General features: G+C 51.4%; 1 protein-coding gene across 1 annotated transcript in view; it reads right to left on the bottom strand.

Annotated features, from left to right (window-relative positions):
* The window catches only part of LOC120039304 (CD9 antigen-like), an 81,461-nt gene that overhangs the window by 3,290 nt on the left and 57,184 nt on the right, over positions 1-20,987 (bottom strand). The window lies entirely within an intron of this gene.

Genomic DNA, 20,987 nt, shown 5'->3' with positions numbered 1-20,987 from the left:
CTAAACTAACCTACCACCTAATACCCATACCCCTTTACACCCTAATACCCATACCCTTACCCCCTAATACCCATACCCCCTTCACACCCTAATACCATACCCACATTACACCTAATACCCATACCACTTACACCCTAATACCATACCCCCTTACACCCTAATACCCATACCCCTTCACACCCTAATACCCATACCCCATTACACCCTAATACCCATACCCCCTTACACCCATAATACCCATACCCCCCTTACACCCTAAACCCATCCCCCCTTACACCCTAATACCCATACCCCTTACACCCTAATACCCATACCCATTACACCCTAAATACCCATACCCCTTTCATACCCTAATACCCATACCCCATTACCACCCTAATACCATACCCCCTACACCCAACCCCCTATACCTACACCCTACCTGATAACCCCCTTACACACAATACACCCCTAATTACCTTACACTCCTAGCCTTAACCCCTTATCCCCCACCCCCTATACTTCACCTCTAGCCCATACCCCCTTATACCCATACACCCCTTACACCAGCCTCTAACCACCCTTACACCCAACCCCCTATACCTAAACTCTACATCCTAACCCCCTTATTACCCCAACCCCTATATACACTCTAGCCTATACCCCATTACACCCAACCCCTATACCTTACACTCTACCTGACTAACCCCCTTATACCCCAAACCCCCTATACCTTACACTCTAGCTGCTAACCCATAACCCCAACCCCCTATACCTTACACATCTAGCTACCCATAACCCCCTTATACCCAACCTTTTTTCCTCATACCTTACACTCTACACTGATACCCCTAATACCCAACCCCCTCTATACCTTACACTCTAGCCCTGATAACCCCCCTATACCCCAACCCCCTATACCTTACACTCTTAGCCTGCTAACCCCCTTATACCCCCAACCCCCTTACACTACTCTAGCCTGCTATACCCCCTTAATTACCCCAACCCCCTATACCTTACACTCTAGCCTGCTAACCCCCTTATACCCCAACCCCCTAATACCTTACCTCTAGCCTGCTAACCCCCTTATCACCCCAACCCCCTTACTTACGCTCTAGCCTGCTAACCCCCTTATACCCCCACCCCCTATACTTACACTTACTGCTAACCCCTTATACCCCAACCCCTATACCTTACACTCTAGCCTGCTAACCCCCTATATACCCAACCCCCTATACCTTCACCCTCTAGCCTGCAACCCCCTTACACCCCACCCCCTTATACCTTACACTCTAGCCTGATACCCCCCTTACTACCCCAACCCTATACCTTACACTCTAGCCTGCTAACCCCCTTATATACCCCAACCCCTTACACTCTACTGCTAACCCCCTTATACCCAACCCCCTATACCTTACACTCTAGCTGCTAACCCCCTTATACCCCAACCCCTATACCTTACACTCTAGCCTGCTAACCCCCTTAACCAACCCCCTATACCCTTACACTCTAGCCTGAACCCCCTTATACCCACCCCCTTACACTTCTAAGCCTGCTAACCCCCTTATACCCCAACCTCCATACCTTACACTCTAGCCTGCTAACACCCCTTATACCCCAACCCCCTATACCTTACACTCTAGCCTGCTAACCCCCTTATACCCCAACCCCCTTACACTCTAGCCTGCTAACCCCCTTATACCCCAACCCCCTATACCTTACACTCTAGCCTGCTAACCCCCTTACACCCCAACCCCCTATACCTTACACTCTAGCCTGCTAACCCCCTTATACCCCAACCCCCTATACCTTACACTCTAGCCTGCTAACCCCCTTAACCCCAACCCCCTATACCTTACACTCTAGCCTGCTAACCCCCTTATACCCCAACCCCCTATACCTTACACTCTAGCCTGCTAACCCCCTTATACCCCAACCCCCTTACACTCTAGCCTGCTAACCCCCTTATACCCCAACCCCCTATACCTTACACTCTAGCCTGCTAACCCCCTTATACCCAACCCCCTATACCTTACACTCTAGCCTGCTAACCCCCTTATACCCCAACCCCCTATACCTTACACTCTAGCCTGCTAACCCCCTTATACCCAACCCCCTTACACTCTAGCCTGCTAACACCCCTTATACCCAACCCCTATACCTTACACTCTAGCCTGCTAACCCCCTTATACCCCAACCCCTATACTTACACTCTAGCCTGCTAACCCCCTTATACCCCAACCCCTATACCTTACACTCTAGCCTGCTAACCCCCTTTACCCACCCCTATACCTACACTCTAGCTGCTAACTCCCTTATACCCCAACCCCCTATACCTTACACTCTAGCCTGCTAACCCCCTGTACACCCAACCCCCTATACCTTACACTCTAGCCTGCTAACCCCCTTATACCCCAACCCCCTATACCTTACACTCTAGCCGCAACCCCTTATACCCCACCCTTTACCTTACACTCTAGCCTGCTAATCCCCCTTATACCCCAACCCCCTATACCTTACACTCTAGCCTGCTAACCCCCTTATACCCCAACCCCCTATACCTTACACTCTAGCCTGCTAACCCCCTTATACCCCACCCCTATCCTTACACTCTAGCCTGCTAACCCCTTATACCCCAACCCCCTATACCTTACACTCTAGCCTGCTAACCCCCTTATACCCCAACCCCCTATACCACACTCTAGCCTGCTAACCCCCTTATACCCAACCCCCTATACCTTACACTCTAGCCTGCTAACCCCCTTAACCCCAACCCCCTATACCTTACACTCTAGCCTGCTAACCCCCTTATACCCCAACCCCCTATACCTTACACTCTAGCCTGCTAACCCCTTATACCCCAACCCCCTATACTTACACTCTAGCCTGCTAACCCCCTTATACCCCAACGCCCTATACCTTACACTCTAGCCTGCTAACCCCCTTATACCCCAACCCCTATACCTTACACTCTAGCCTGCTAACCCCCTTATACCCCAACTCATACTTACACTCTAGCCTGTACACTACCCACCCCCTTACCTCTAGCCTGTAACCCCCTTACACCCAACCCCCTATACCTTACACTCTAGCCTGCTAACCCCCTTATACCCCAACCTCCTATACCTTACACTCTAGCCTGCTAACCCCCTTATACCCCAACCTCCTATACCTTACACTCTAGCCTGCTAACACCCCTTATACCCCAACCCCCCTATACCTTACTCTAGCCTGCTAACCCCCTTATACCCCAACCCCCTATACCTTACACTCTAGCCTGCTAACCCCCTTATACCCAACCCCCTATACCTTACACTCTAGCCTGCTAACCCCTTATACCCCAACCCCTATACCTTACACTCTAGCTGCTAACCACCTTACACCCCAACCCCCTATACCTTACACTCTAGCCTGCTAACCCCCTTACACCCCAACCCCCCTACATCTAGCCTGCTAACCCCCATTACACCCTAACCCCCTTACACCCAAACCTACCTTACACTCTAGCCTGCTAACCCCCTTATACCCCAACCCCCTATACCTTACACTCTAGCCGCTAACCCCCTTATACCCCAACCCCTATACTTACACTCTAGCCTGCTAACCCCTTATACCCAACCCCCTATACCTTACACTCTAGCCTGCTAACCCCTTACACCCCAACCCCTATACCTTACACTCTAGCCTGCTAACCCCCTTACACCCCAACCCCCTATACCTTACACTCTAGCCTGTAACCCCCTTATACCCCAACCCCCTTACATCTCTAGCCTGCTAACCCCCTTATACCCCAACCCCCTATACCTTACACTCTAGCTGCTAACCCCTATACCCAACCCCCTATACCTTACACTCTAGCCTGCTAACCCCTTATAACCCAACGCCCTATACCTTACACTCTAGCCTGCTAACCCCCTTATACACCCACCTCCTATACCTTACACTCTAGCCTGCTAACCCCCTTATACCCCACCCCCCTATACCTTACACTCTAGCCTGCTAACCCCCTTATACCCCAACCCCCTATACTTACACTCTAGCCTGCTAACCCCCTTATACCCCACCCCCTAACCTTACACTCTAGCCTGCTAACCCCCTTACACCCCAACCCATACCTTACACTCTAGCCTGCTAACCCCCTTATACACCAACCCCCTATACTTACACTCTAGACTGCTAACCCCCTTATACCCCAACCCCCTATACCTTACACTCTAGCCTGCTAACCCCCTTATACCCCAACCCCTATACCTTACACTCTAGCCTGCTAACCCCTTACACCCCAACCCCTATACCTTACACTCTAGCCTGCTAAACCCTATACCCAACCCCCTTACACTCTAGCCTGCTAACCCCCTTACACCCTAACCCTTACACCCCAACCCCTTACACTCTAGCCTGCTAACCCCCTTATACCCCAACCCCCTATACCTTACACCCCTAGCCTGCTAACCCCTTATACCCCAACCCCCTATACCTTGCCTGCTAACCCCCTTATTACCCCAACCACCCCTATACCTTTTACAACTCTAGCCTGCTAACCCCCTTATACCCCAACCCCCTATACCTACACTCTAGCCTGCTAACCCCCATACCCCAACCCTATACCTTACACTCTAGCCTGATAACCCCTTATACCCCAACCCCTATACCTTACACTCTAGCCTGCTAACCCCCTTATACCCAACCCCCTATACCTTACACTCTAGCCTGCTAACCCCCTTATACCCCAACCCCCTATACTTACACTCTAGCCTGCTAACCCCTTACACCCAACCCCCTTACACTCTAGCCTGCTAACCCCTTATACCCCCACCCCAAACCTTTTCCCTTCCTGCTACCCCCTTAAAACCCCTAATACTTACACTCTAGCCTGCTAACCCCTTTACACCCCAACCCCTTACCTTACACTCTAGCCTGCTAACCACCTTTACACCCAACCCCCTATACTTACACTTAGCCTGCTAACCCCCTTATACCCCAACCCTAATCCCTTACACTCTAGCCTGCTTACTCACACCTCTACCACTCCTATACCCAACCCCCTAACCTACACTCTAGCCTGCTAACCCCCTTAGTACACCCAACCTCCTATACCTTACACTCTAGCCTGCTTAACCCCCTATACCCCCCAACCCCCTATACCTTACACTCTAGCCTGCTACCCCTTATACCCCAACCTCCTATACCTTACACTCTAGCCTGCTAACCCCTTATACCCCAACTCCTATACCTTACACTCTAGCCTCTAACCCCTTTAACCCCAACCCCCTATAATTACACTCTAGCCTGCTAACCCCCTAATACACCAACCCCCTATACCTTACACTCTAGCCTGCTAACCCCCTTATACCCCAACCTCCTATACCTTACACTCTAGCCTGCTAACCCCATTAACCCCAACCCCCTATTCCTTACACTCTAGCCTGCTAACCCCCTTATACCCCAACCCCCTATACCTTACACTCTAGCCTGCTTAACCCCCTAAATACCCAAACCCCCTATACTTACACTCTAGCCTGCTAACCCCCTTATTACCCCAACCTCCTAACCTTACACTCTAGCCTGCTAACCCCCTTATACCCCAACCCCCTATACGCTTACACTCTAGCATGCTAACCCCTTATACCCCAACCCCCTATACCTTACACTCTAGCCTGCTAACCCTTATACCCAACGCCCTACACTCTAGCCTGCTAACCCCCTTATACCCCACCCCTATACCTTACACTCTCGCATGCTAACCCCCTTATACCCCAACCCCCTTATACTCTAGCCTGCTAACCCCTTAACCCCAACTCCTATACTTCACTCTAGCATGCTAACCCCCTTATACCCCAACCCCTAACCTTACACTCTAGCCTGCAACCCCCTTATACCCCAACCCCCTAACCTTACACTCTAGCCTGCTAACCCCTTATACCCCAACCCCTATACCTTACACTCTAGCCTGCTAACCCCCTTACCCCAACCCCCTATACCTTACACTCTAGCCTGCTACCCCCTTACACCCCAACCCCCTATACCTTACACTCTAGCCTGCTAACCCCCTTATACCCTAACCCTATACTTACACTCTAGCTGCAACCCCCTTATCCCCAACCCCATCTTACACTCTAGCCTGAACCCCCTTACACCCCAACCCCCTATACCTTACACTCTAGCCTGCTAACCCCCTTACACCCAACCCCCCTATACCTTACACCTAGCCTGCTAACCCCCTTACACCCCAACCCCCTATACCTTACACTCTAGCCTGCTAACCCCTTATACCCCAACCCTCTATACTACACTAGCATGCTAACCCCTTATACCCAACCCCCTACACTCTAGCCTGCTAACCCCCGTATACCCCAACCCCCTATACCTTACACTCTAGCTGCTAACCCCTTATACCCCAACCCCCTATACCTTACACTCTAGCCTGCTAACCCCCTTACACCCCAACCCCCTATACCTTACACTCTAGCCTGCTAACCCCCTTAACCCCAACCCCCTTACACTCTAGCCTGCTAACCCCCTATACCCAACCCCCTTACACTATTGCCTGCTAACCCCCTTATACCCCAAACCCCTTACACTCTAGCCTGCTAACCCTTAACCCCAACCCCCTATACCTTACACTCTAGCCTGCTAACCCATTAACCCCAACCCCCTATACCTACACTCTAGCCTGCTAACCACCTTATACCCCAACCCCCTATACCTTACACTCTAGCCTAGCTAACCCCCTTATACCCAACCCCCTTACACTCTAGCCTGCTAACCCCCTTATACCCCAACCCCTATACTTTACACTCTCGCCTGCTAAACCCCTTATACCCAACCCCCTATACCTTACACTCTAGCCTGCTAACCCCCTATACCCAACCCCCTATACCTTACACTCTAGCCTGCTAACCCCCTTACCACCAACCCCCTATACCTTACACTCTAGCCTGCTAACCCCCTTATACCCAACCCTATACCTTACACTTCTATTCAACCCCAACCCCCTATACCTTACACTCTAGCCTGCTAACCCCCTTATACCCCAACCCCCTATACCTTACACTTAGCCTGCTAACCCCCTTACACCCAACACCCTATACCTTACACTTAGCATGCTCAACCCCCTTACAACCCAACCCCTATACCTTACCACTCTAGCCTGCTAACCCCCTTATACCCCAACCCCCTATACCTACACTTAGCGCTAACCTCTTATACCCAACCCCTATCCTTACCACTCTAGCCTGCTAACCCTTATACCCCAACCCCTATACCTTACACTCTAGCCTGCTAACCCCCTTACACCCCAACCCCCTATACCTTACACTCTAGCATGCTAACCCCCTTACACCCCAACCCCCTATACCTTACACTCTAGCCTGCTAACCCCCTTACACCCCAAACCCATACCTTACACTCTAGCCTGTAACCCTATACCCCAACCACCCTATACCTTACACTCTAGCCTGCTAACCCCCTTACACTTAGCTGCAACCCCCTTATACCCAACCCCCTATACCTTACACTCTAGCTGCTAAACCCCTTACACCCCACCCCCCTATACCTACACTCTAGCCTGCTAACCCCCTTATACCCCAATCCCTTACACTCTAGCCTGCTAACCCCCTTAACCCCAACCCCCTATACCTACACTAGCCTGCTAACCCCCTTATACCACAACCCCCTATACCTTACACTCTAGCCTGCTAACCCCCTTACACCCCAACCCCCTATACCTTACACTCTAGCCTGCTAACCCCCTTATACCCCAACCCCCTTACACTCTAGCCTGCTAACCCCCTTACACCCCCACCCCCCTATACCTTACAATCTAGCTGCTAACCCCCTTATACCCCAACCCCTATACCTTACACTCTAGCCTGCTAACCCCCTTATACCCAACCCCCTACCTTACACTTAGCCTGCTAACCCCCTTACACCTACCTGATAACCCCCTTAACCCCAACCCCCTATACCTTACACTCTAGCCTGATAACCCCCTTACACCCCAACCCCCATAACCTTACACTCTAGCCTGCTAACCCCTTATACACCCAACCCCCTATACCTTACACTCTAGCCTGCTAACCCCTTACACCCCAACCCCTATACCCACACTCTAGCCTGCTAACCCCCTTATACCCCAACCTCCTATACCTACACTCTAGCCTGCAACCCCCTATACCCCAACCCCCTATACCTTACACTCTAGCCTGCTAACCCCTTATACCCCAACCCCCTATACCTTACACTCTAGCTGCTAACCCCCTTAACCCCAACCCCTATACCTTACACTCTAGCCTGCTAACCCCCTTACACCCCAACCCCCTATACCTTACACTCTAGCTGCTAACCCCTTATACCCCAACCCCCTTACACTCTAGCCTGCTAACCCCTTAACCCCAACCCCTATACTTACACTCTAGCCTGCTAAACCCCCTATACCCACCTCCTATACCTTAACTCTAGCTGCTAACCCCCTTATACCCCAACCCCTATACCTTACACTCTAGCCGCCTGATAACCCCCTTATACCCCAACCTCCTATACCTTACACTCTAGACTGCTAACCCCTTATACCCAAACCCCCTATACCTTACACTCTAGCCTGCTAACCCCTTATTTACCCCAACCCCCTATACCTTACACTCTAGCCTGCTAAACCCCTTACACCCCAACCCCCTATACTTACACTCTAGCCTGCTAACCCCCTTATACCCCAACCCCCTTACCTATAGCCTGCTACACCTTAACCCTAACCCCCTTACACCCCAACACCCTTACACTCTAGCCTGCTACCCCCTTATACCCCAACTCTATACCTTACACTCTAGCCTGCTAACCCCCTTATAACCAACCCCCTATACCTTACACTCTAGCTGCTACCCCCTTATACCCAACCCCATACTTCACTCTAGCTGCTAACCCCCTTATACCCCAACCCCTATACCTTACACTAGCCTGCTAACCCCTTAACCCCAACCCCCTTATACCTTACACTCTAGCCTGCTAACCCCTTATACCAACCCCCTATACCTTACACTCTAGCGCTAACCCCCTTATACCCAACCCCTATAACTTACACTCTAGCCTGCTAACCCCTTATACCCCAACCCCCTATACCTTACACTCTAGCCTGCTAACCCTTACACCCAACCCCTATACCTTACACTCTAGCTGCTAACCCCTACACCCCAACCCCCTATACCTTACACTCTAGCCTGCTAACCCCCTTACACCCCAACCCCCTATACCTTACACTCTAGCCTGCTAACCTCCTTATACCCCAACCCCCTATACCTTACACTCTAGCCTGCTAACCCCCTTACACTCTAGCCTGCTAACCCCCTTATACCCCAACCCCCTATACCTTACACTCTAGCCTGCTAACCCCTTACACCCCAACCCCCTATACCTTACACTCTAGCCTGCTAACCCCTTATACCCCAACCCCCCTTACACTCTAGCCTGCTAACCCCCTTACACCCAACCCCCTATACCTTACACTCTAGCTGCTAACCCCCTTATACCCAACCCCCTCTTACCTTACACTCTAGCCTGCTAAACCCCTTAACCCCAACCCCTATACCTTACACTCTAGCCTGCTAACCCCCTATACCCCAACCCCCCTTACACTCTAGCCTGCTAACCCCTTACAACCCAACCCCCTATACCTTAAACTCTAGCCTGCTAACCCCCTTATAACCCAACCCCCTATCTTACACTCGACCTGCTAACCCCCTTATACCCCAACCCCCTATACCTTACACTCTAGCCTGCTAACCCCCTTACACTCTAGCCTGCTAACCCCCTTACACCCCAACCCCCTATACCTTACACTCTAGCCTGCTAACCCCCAACCCCCTATACCTTACACTCTAGCCTGCTAACCCCCTTACACCCAACCCCCTATACCTTACCTATAGCCTGCTAACCCCTTACACCCCAACCCCCTATACCTACACTCTAGCCTGCTAACCCCCTTATACCCCAACCCCTATACCTTACACTCTAGCCTGCTAACCCCTTAAACCAACCCCTATACCTTACACTTACCTGTAACCCCTTAACCCCAACCCCATACCTTACACTCTAGCCTGCTACCCCCTTACACCCAACCTCCTATACCTTACACTCTAGCCTGCTAACCCCTTAACCCCAACCCCCTATACCTACACTCTAGCCTGCTAACCCCCCTTATACCCCAACCCCCCCTACACTCTAGCCTGTAACCCCCTTACACCCCACCCCTATACCTTACAACTCTAGCCTGCTAACCCCTTATACCCCAACCTCCTATACCTTACACTCTAGCCTGCTAACCCTTATACACCAACCCCCTATACCTTACACTCTAGCCTGCTAACCCCCTTATACCCCAACCCTATACTTACACTCTAGCCTGCTAACCCCCTTAACCCCAACCCCCTATACCTTACACTCTAGCCTGCTAACCCCCTTATACCCCAACCCCTATACTTCACTCTAGCCTGCTAACCCCCTTACCACCAACCCCCCTATACCTTACACTCTAGCCTGCTAACCCCCTTATACCCCAACCCCCTTACACTCTAGCCTGCTAACCCCCTTACACCCCTAACCCCTAACCCCAACCTTACACTCTAGCCTGCTAACCCCCTTATACCCCAACCTCCTATACCTACACTCTAGCCTGCTAACCCTTATACCCCAACCACCCCTTACACTCTAGCCTGCTAACCCCCCTATACCCCAACCTCCTATACCTTACACTCTCGCTGCTAACCCCCTTATACCCCAACCCCTATACCTTACACTCTAGCCTGCTAACCCCCTTAATACCCCAACCTCCTATACCTTACACTCTAGCCTGCTAACCCCCTTATACCCCAACCCCCTATACCTTACACTCTAGCCTGTCCTTATCCCAACCCCCCTTCACTCTAGCCTGATAACCCCCTTAACCCCAACCCTATACCTTACACTCTAGCCTGCTAACCCCCTTATACCCAACCCCTACTCTAGCCTGCTAACCCCTTACACTAACCCCCTTACCACCCCAACCCCCTTACACTCTAGCCTGCTAACCCCCTTATACCCCAACCCCTATACCTTACACTTAGCCTGCTAACCCCCTTATACCCCCCCTATACCTTACACTCTAGCTGCTAACCCCTCATACCCCAACCCCCTATACCTTACACTCTAGCCTGCTAACCCCCTTACACCCAACCCCCTATACCTTACACTCTACCTGATAACCCCCTTATACCCCACCCCCCTATACCTTACACTCTAGCTGATAACCCCCTTATACCCCAACCCCTATACATTACACTCTAGCCTGCTAACCCCTTATACCCCAACCCTATACCTTACACTCTAGCCTGCTAACCCTTACACCCAAACCCCTTTACACTCTAGCTGCTAACCCCCTTATACCCCAACCCTCCTATACCTTACACTCTAGCCTGCTAACCCCCTTACACCCCAAACCCCTATACCTTACACTCTAGCCTGCTAACCCCCTTACACCCCAACCCCCTATACCTTACACTCTAGCCTGCTAACCCTTATACCCCAACCCCTATACCTTACACTCTAGCCTGCTAACCCCTTATACCCCAACCCCCTTACACTCTAGCTGCTAACCCCCTTATACCCCAACCCCCCCTACACTCTAGCCTGCTAACACCCTTATACCCACCTCCATACCTTACACTCTAGCTGCTAACCCCCTTATACCCCAACCCCTATACTTACACCTAGCCTGCTAACCCCCTTATACCCCAACCCCCTATACCTTACACTCTAGCCTGCTAACCCCCTTATACCCCAACCCTATACCTTACACTCTAGCCTGCTAACCCCCTTATACCCCACCCCTATACCTTACACTCTAGCCTGCTAACCCCCTTATACCCAACCCCCTATACCTTACACTCTAGCCTGCTAACCCCCTTATACCCCAACCCCCTATACCTTACACTCTAGCCTGCTAACCCCCTTAACCCCAAACCTATACCTTACACTCTAGCCTGCTAACCCCCTTATACCCAACCCCCTATACCTTACACTCTAGCCTGCTAACCCCTTATACCCAACCCCCATACCTTACACTCTAGCCTGCTAACCCCCTATACCCCAACCCATACCTTACACCTAGCCTGCTAACCCCCTTATACCCCAACCTCCTATACCTTACACTCTAGCCTGCCAACCCCCTTATACCCCAACCCTTACACTCTAGCCTGCTAACCCCCTTTACCCAACCCCCTATACCTTACACTCTAGCATGCTAACCCCTTATACCCCAACCCCCTTACACTCTAGCCTGCTAACCCCCTTATACCCCAACCCCTATACCTTACACTCTAGCCTGCTAACCCCCTTATACCCCAAACCTCCTTACCTTACACTTAGCCTGCTAACCCCCTTATACCCAAACCCCTATACCTACACTCTAGCCTGCTAACCCCCTTATACCCCAACCCCTATACCTTACACTTAGCCTGCTAACCCCCTTACACCCAACCCCATAACCTTACACTCTAGCCTGCTAACCCCTTATACCCCAACCCCCTTACACTCTAGCCTGTAACCCTTACACCTTACCCCCTAACCCCAACCCCTTACACTCTAGCCTGCTAAACCCCTTATACCCAACCCCTATACCTTACACTTAGCCTGCTAACCCCTATTACCCCAACCCCCTATACTTACACTCTAGCCTGCTAACCCCCTTATACCCCAAACCCCCATACCTTACACTCTAGCCTGCTAACCCCCTTATACCAACCCTATACTTACACTCTAGCCTGCTAACCCCTTAACCCCAACCCCTATACCTTACACTCTAGCCTGCTAACCCCCTTACACCCCAAAACCCCTATACCTTACACTCTAGCCTGCTAACCCCTTAACCCCAACCCCTATACCTTACACTCTAGCTGCTAACCCCCTTATACCCCAACCCCCTATACCTTACACTCTAGCCTGCTAACCCCCTATACCCCAACCCCCTATACCTTACACTCTAGCCTGCTAACCCCTTACACCCAAACCCCATCCTTACACTCTAGCCTGCTAACCCCCTTATACCCCAACTCCTATACCTTACACTTTAGCTGCAACCCCCTTACACCCAACCCCTATACCTTACACTCTAGCCTGCTAACCCCCTTTACACCCAACCCCCTATACCTTACACTCAGCCTGCTAACCCCCTTATACCCCAAACCCCTATACCTTACACTCTAGCCTGCTAACCCCTTATACACCAAACCCCCTTACACTCTAGCCTGCTAACCCCTTTACCCCAACCCCTATACCTTACACTCTAGCCTGCTAACCCCTTATACCCCAACCCCTATACCTTTACACTCTAGCCTGTAACCCCCTTATACCCCAACCCCTATACCTTACACTCTAGCCTGCTAACCCCCTTATACCCCAACCCCATTACTTACACTCTAGCTGCTAACCCCCTTACACCAACCCCTATACCTTACACTCTAGCCTGCTAACCCCCTTATACCCCAACCCCTATACCTTACACTCTAGCCTGCTAACCCCCTTATACCCAACCCCTATACCTTACACTCTAGCCTGCTAACCCCCTTATACCCCAACACCCTATACCTTACACTCTAGCTGCTAACCCCCTTATACCCCAACCTCCTATACCTACACTCTAGCTGCTAACCCCCTTATACCCCAACCCCTATACCTTACACTCTAGCCTGCTAAACCCCTTACACCCCAACCCCCTATACCTTACACTCTAGCCTGCTAACCCCCTTATACCCCAACCCCCTATACCTTACACTCTAGCCTGCTAACCCCCTTATACCCCAACCCCATACCTTACACTCTAGCCTGCTAACCCCCTTACACCCAACCCCCTATACCTTACACTCTAGCCTGCTAACCCCCTTAACCCCAACTCCTATACCTACACTCTAGCTGCTAACACCACCCCTATACCTTAACTCTAGCTGCTAACCCCCTTATCCCAACCCCAACTTACACTCTAGCCTGCTAACCCCCTTACACCCCAACCCCCCTATACCTACACTCTAGCCTGCTACCCCAACCCCAACCCCTATACCTTACACTCTAGCTGCTAACCCCTTTACCCCAACCCCCTATACCTTACCACTCTAGCCTGCTAACCCCCTTATACCCCACCCTATACCTTACACTCTAGCCTGCTAACCCCTTATACCCCAACCCCTATACCTTACACTCTAGCCTGCTAACCCCCTTACACCCCAACCCCTAACCTTACACTCTAGCATGCTAACCCCCTTACACCCAACCCCCTATACCTTACACTCTAGCATGCTAACCCCTTACACCCCAACCCCTATACCTTACACTCTAGCCTGCTAACCCCTTATACCCCAACCCCCTATACCTTACACTCTAGCCTGTACCTTACCTCTAAGCTACCCCTATACCCCAACCCCTATACCTTACACTCTAGGCTGCTAACCCCCTATACACCCCAACCCCCTATACTTACACTCTAGCCTGCTAACCCCTTATACCCCAACCCCTTACACTCTAGCCTGCTAACCCCCCTTACACCCCAACCCCCTATACCTTACACTCTAGCCTGCTAAACCCCTTATACCCCAACCCCTATACTACACTCTAGCCTGCTAACCCCCTTACACCCAACCCCCTATACCTTACACTCTAGCCTGCTAACCCCTTATACCCCAACCCCCTTACACTCTAGCCTGCTAACCCCCTTACACCCCAACCCCCTATACCTTACACTCTAGCCTGCTAACCCCCTTATACCCCAACCCCCTATACCTTACACTCTAGCCTGCTAACCCCTTATACCCCAACCCCATACCTTACACTCTAGCCTGTAACCCCCTTACACTAGCCTGCTAACCCCCTTAACCCTAACCCCCTATACCTTACACTCTAGCCTGCTAACCCCCTTACACCCCAACCCCCCTTACCTTACACTCTAGCCTGCTAACCCCTTACACCCCAACCCCCTATACCTTACACTCTAGCCTGCTACCCCCTTACACCCCAACCCCCTATACCTTACACTCTAGCCTGCTAACCCCTTATACCCAACTCCTATACCTACACTCTAGCCGCTAACCCCCTTAACCCCAACCCCCTATACCTTACACTCTAGCCTGCTAACCCCCTTATACCCAACCCCTATACCTACACTCTAGCCTGCTAACCCCCTTACACCCAACCCCTATACCTTACACTCTAGCCTGCTAACCCCCTTACACCCCAACCCACCTATACCTTACACTCTAGCCTGCTAACCCCCTTATACCCCAACACCACCTTACACTCTAGACTGCTAACCCCTTACACCCCAACACCCTATACTTACACTCTAGCCTGAACCCCTTACACCCCCCTCTTATACCTTACACTCTAGCTGCTAACCCCCCTTATACCCCAACCCCTACTTACACTCTAGCCTGCTAACCCCCTAACCAACCTCTATACCTTACACTCTAGCCTGCTAACCCTTATACCCCAACCCCCTATACCTTACACTTAGCCTATAACCCCTTACACCCACCCCTATACCTTACACTCTAGCCTGCTAACCCCCTTATACCCCAACCCCTATACCTCTAGCTGCTAACCCCCTTACACCCAACCCCCTTAACCTTACACTCTAGCCTGCTAACACCCTTATACCCCAACCTCCTATACCTTACACTCTAGCCTGCTAACCCCCTTATACCCCAACCCCATACCTTACACTCTAGCCTGCTAACCCCCTTATACCCCAACCCCTATACCTTACACTCTAGCTGCTAAACCCCTTACACCCCAACCCCCTATACCTTACACTCTAGCCTGCTAACCCCTTAACCCCAACCCTATACCTTACACTCTAGCTGCTAACCCCTTACACCCAACCCCATACCTACACTCTAGGCTAACCCTATACACCCAACCCCCTATACTTACACTCTAGCCTGCTAACCTCCTATACCCCAACCCCCTATACCTTACACTTAGCCTGCTAACCCCTTACACCACCTAACCCCACTTATACCCCACCCCCAACCTTTACACTCTAGCCTGCTAACCCCCTTACACCCCAACCCCCTATACCATTACACTCTAGCCTGCTAACCCCTTACACCCCAACCCCCTTATACCTTACCTCTAGCTGCTAAACCCCCTTAACCCCAAACCCCTATACCTTACACTCTAGCCTGCTAACCCCTTATACCCCAACCCCTATACCTTACACTCTAGCCTGCCTAACCCTACCATTAGCTCAACCCCCTATACCCAACCCCTATACCTTACACTTAGCCTGCTAAACCCCCTTACACCCCAACACCCCATACCTTACACTCTAGCCTGCTAACCCCCGTTATACCCCAACCCCTATACCACTCTAGCCTGCCTAACCCCCTTTACACCCAACCCCCTATACCTTACACTCTAGCCTGCTAACCCCCTTATACCCCAACCCCCTATACCTTAACACTCTAGCCTGCTAACCCCCTTACACCCAAACCCCTATACCTTACACTCTAGCCTGCTAACCCCCTTAACCCCAACCCCATCCTTACACTCTAGCCTGACTAACCCTATTACCACCAAACCCCTATACCTTACACTCTACCTGCTAACCCCCTTATACCCCAACCCCTATACCTTACACTCTAGCCTGCTAAACCCCTTATACCCCAACCCCTATACCTTACACTCTAGCCTGTAACCCCCTTTACCCAACCCCCTTACACTTAGCTCCTGCTAACCCCCTCTTACACCCCAACCCCCTATACCTTACACTCTAGCCTGCTAACCCCCTTACACCCCAACCTCCTATACCTTACACTCTAGCCTGTCCCTACCCCACCTATCAACCCCAAACCCCCTATACCTTACACTCTAGCCTGCTAACCCCCTTACACCCAACCCCCTATACCTTACACTCTAGCACTGCTAACCCCCTTATACCCCAACCCTCTATACCTTACACTCTAGCCTGCTAACCCCCTTATACCCAACCCCCTATTACCTACACTCTAGCCTGTAACCCCCTTATACCCCAACCCCCTATACTTACCACTCTAGCCTGCTAACCCCTCTATACCCACCCCTATACCTTACACTCTAGCCTGCTAACCCCCTTCAACCCAACCCACCTTACACTCTAGCCTGCAACCCCCTTACATCCCAACCCCTATACCTTACACTCTAGCATGCTACCCTTACACCCCAACCCCTATATTACACTCTAGCCTGCTAACCCCCTTACACCCCAACCCCCCTATACCTTACACTCTAGCCTGCTAACCCCTCTTATACCCCAACCCCTATACCTTACACTCTAGCGCGCTCCAACCCCTTTACACTCTAGCCTGCTAACCCCCTATACCCCAAACCCCCTATACCTACACTCTAGCCTGGCTAAACCCCCTTTACACCCCAACCCCCTATACCTTACACTCACTGCTCCCCTTACACCCAACCCCTCTACCCCATACACTACCTTCACTAGCCTGCTAACCCCCTTATACCCCAACCCCTATACCTTACACTCTAGCCTGCTAACCCCCTTATACCCAACCCCTTATACCTTACACTCTAGCCTGCTAACCCTATCCTTACACTCTAGCCTGCTAACCCCCTTACCCCAACCCCCTATACCTCACTCTAGCCTGCTAACCCCCTTACCACCAACCCCTATACCTTACACTCTAGCTTTGCTAACCCCTATACCCAACCCCCTTACACTCTAGCCTGCTAACCCCTTACCCCAACCACCTATACCTTACACTCTAGCTGCTAACCCCCTTATACCCCAACCCCTATACCTTACACTCTAGCTGCTAACCCCCTTACACCCCAACCCCCTATACCTCCTACACTCTAGCGCTAACCCCCTTATACCCCAACCCCTCCTTACCGCTCTAGCCTGCTAACCCCCTTACACCCAACCCCCACCTATGCTACCCTTACCCAACTAACTCTAGCCTGCTAACCCCCTTATACCCAACACCTATACCTTACACTCTAGCCTGTAAACTCTTAACCCCCAACCCCCTATACCTTACATCTAGCCTGCTAACCCCTTACACTCTCAGCCTGCTAACCCCTACCCCAACCCCTATACCTTACACTCTAGCCTGCTGAAAACCCCCTTACACCCCAACCCCTATACCTTACACTCTAGCCTGCTAACCACCCTAACCCCAACCCCTTACACTCTAGCCTGCTAACCCCCTTATACCCCAACCCCCATATTACAACTCTAGCCTGCTAACCCCCTTATACCCCACCCCTATACCTTACACTCTAGCCTGCTAACCCCTTATACCCCAACCCCTATACCTTACACTTCTAGCCTGCCAACCCACTTACACCCCAACACCCCTATACCTTACACTCTAGCCTGCTAACCCCCTTATACCCCAACCCCCTATACCTTACACTCTAGACTGCTAACCCCCTTATTTACCCCAACCCCCTAACCTTAACACTTAGCTGCTTACACCCCCTATACCCCAACCCCCTATACCTTCCCCTAGCTGCTAACCCCCTAACCCACCACTCTATACCTTACACTCTAGCCTGCTAACCCCCCAACCCCCTTATACCTTACACTTAGCCTGCTAACCCCCTTATACCCCAACCCCTATACCTCACACTTAGCTGCTCAAACCCCTTAGACCCCAAAACCTCTTATACCTTACACTCTAGGCCTGCTAACCCCCTTACACCCAACCCCTTATACCTTACACTCTAGCCTGCTAACCCCCTATACCCCAACCCCCTATACCTTACACTCTAGGCTGCTAAACACCCTTACCCCAACCCTATACCTTACATCTAGCCTGCTAACCCCCTTATACCCCAACCCCTATACCTACACTCTAGCCGGTAACCCCAAACCAACCCCATACCTTACACTCTAGCCTGCATACCCCCTTAACCCCAACCCCCTATACCTTACACTCTAGCTGCTAACCCTTACCCCAACCTCCTATACCTATACACTCTAGCCTGCTAACCCCTTATAACCCCAACCCCCCTATACCTTACACTCTAGCCTTACCGCTAACCCCCTTACACTTAGCCTGCTAACCCCCTATACCCCCAACCCCTATCCTTACACTCTAGCCTGCTAACCCCCTTATACCCCAACCCCCTTATACCTTACATCTAGCCTGTAACCCCCTTTATACCCCAACCTACCTACACTCTAGCCTGCTAACCCCCTTATCACCCAACCCCCTATACCTTACACTCTAGCACTGCTAACTCCCCTTACTACCACAAACCCCCTATACCTTACACTCTAGCTGCTAACCCCCTTACACCCAACCCCCTATACCTTACACTTAGCCTGCACCTCAAACCCCCTACTCTACGCTAACCCCTTAACACAACCCCTATACCTTACACTCTAGCTGCTAACCCCCTTATACCCCAACCCCTATACCTTACACTCTAGCCTGCTAACCCCCTTATACCCCAACCCCCTATACCTTACACTCTAGCTGCTAACCCCTCTAACTTAGCCTGCCTAACCCTAAACCCACACCCTATACCTTACACCTAGCCTGCTAACCCCCTACACAACAACCCCCTATACCTTACACTCTAGCCTGCTAACCCTATACCCCCAACCCCCTATACCTTACACTCTAGCCATGCTAACCCCCTTACAACCCAACCCCTATTACCTACATCTAGCCTGCTAACCCCCTTATACCCCAACCCCATACCTTACACTCTAGCCTGCTAACCCCTTTAACCCCAACCCCCTATACCTTACACTCTAGTCCTGCTAACCCCCCCTTATACCCCACCCTATACTTACACTATAGCCTGCTAAACCCTTACCCAAACCAACCCTATACCTTCACTCTAGCCTGCTAACCCCTATACCCCAAACCCCTATACCTTACACTCTAGCCTGCTAACCCCCATTACCCCACCCCTTACACTCTAGCCTGCTAACCCCTTACACCCCAACCCCCTATACCTTACACTCTAGCCTGCTAAACCCCTTAACCCAACCCCCTATACTTACACTTAGCCTCAACCCCCTATACCCAACCCCCTATACCTTCACTCTAGCTGCTAACCCCTTATACCCCAACCCCCATATACTTACACTCTAGCTGCTAACCCCTATACCCAACCCCCATACCTTACACCTAGCTGCTAACCCCCTTTACACCCCAACCCCTATACCTTACACTCTAGCCTGCTAACCCCCTTAATACCCCAACCCCTATACTACACTCTAGCCTGCTAACCCCTCTTACACCCCTCAAACCCCTATCCCAACCTTACACTCTAGCCTGCTAACCCCCTTATACCCCAACCCTATACCTTACACTCTAGCTGCTAACCCCCTATACCCCAACACCCCTATACATCACTCTAGCCTGGCTAACCCCCTTACTTACCCCAACCTCCTATACCTTACACTCTATGCCTGTAACCCCTATAACCCCAACCCCTATACCTTACACTCTAGCCTGCTAACCCCCGTACACCCCAACCCCTATACCTTACACTCTAGCCTGCTAACCCCCGTTATTACCCCAACCCCCTATACCTTACACTCTAGCCTGCTAAACCCCTTACACCCAAACCTCATACTACACTCTAGCCTGTAACCCCCTAACCCCAACCCCCTATACCTTACACTCTAGCCTGCTAACCACCCTTACACCCAACCCCCTTATACCTTACCACTCTAGCTGCTAACCCATAACCCAACCCTATCTACACTCTAGCCTGCTAACCCCCTTAACCCCAACCCCTATACCTTTACACTCTAGCCTGCTAACCCCCTTATCCCAACCCCTCACTATATCCCTAAACTACACTCTAGCCTGCTAACCCCCTTACACCCAACCCCCTATACCTTACACTCTAGCCTGCTAACCCCCTTACACCCCAACCCCTATACCTTACACTCTAGCCTGCTAACCCCCTTACACCCAAACCCCTATACTACACTCTAGCTGCTAACCCCTTACACCCCAACCCCA

The sequence above is a fragment of the Salvelinus namaycush genome, unplaced genomic scaffold (genome assembly GCF_016432855.1).
Source record: "Salvelinus namaycush isolate Seneca unplaced genomic scaffold, SaNama_1.0 Scaffold263, whole genome shotgun sequence".
In the NCBI taxonomy this organism is placed as follows: Eukaryota; Metazoa; Chordata; class Actinopteri; order Salmoniformes; family Salmonidae; genus Salvelinus; species Salvelinus namaycush.
This window is presented reverse-complemented; position numbering and strand designations above follow the sequence as displayed.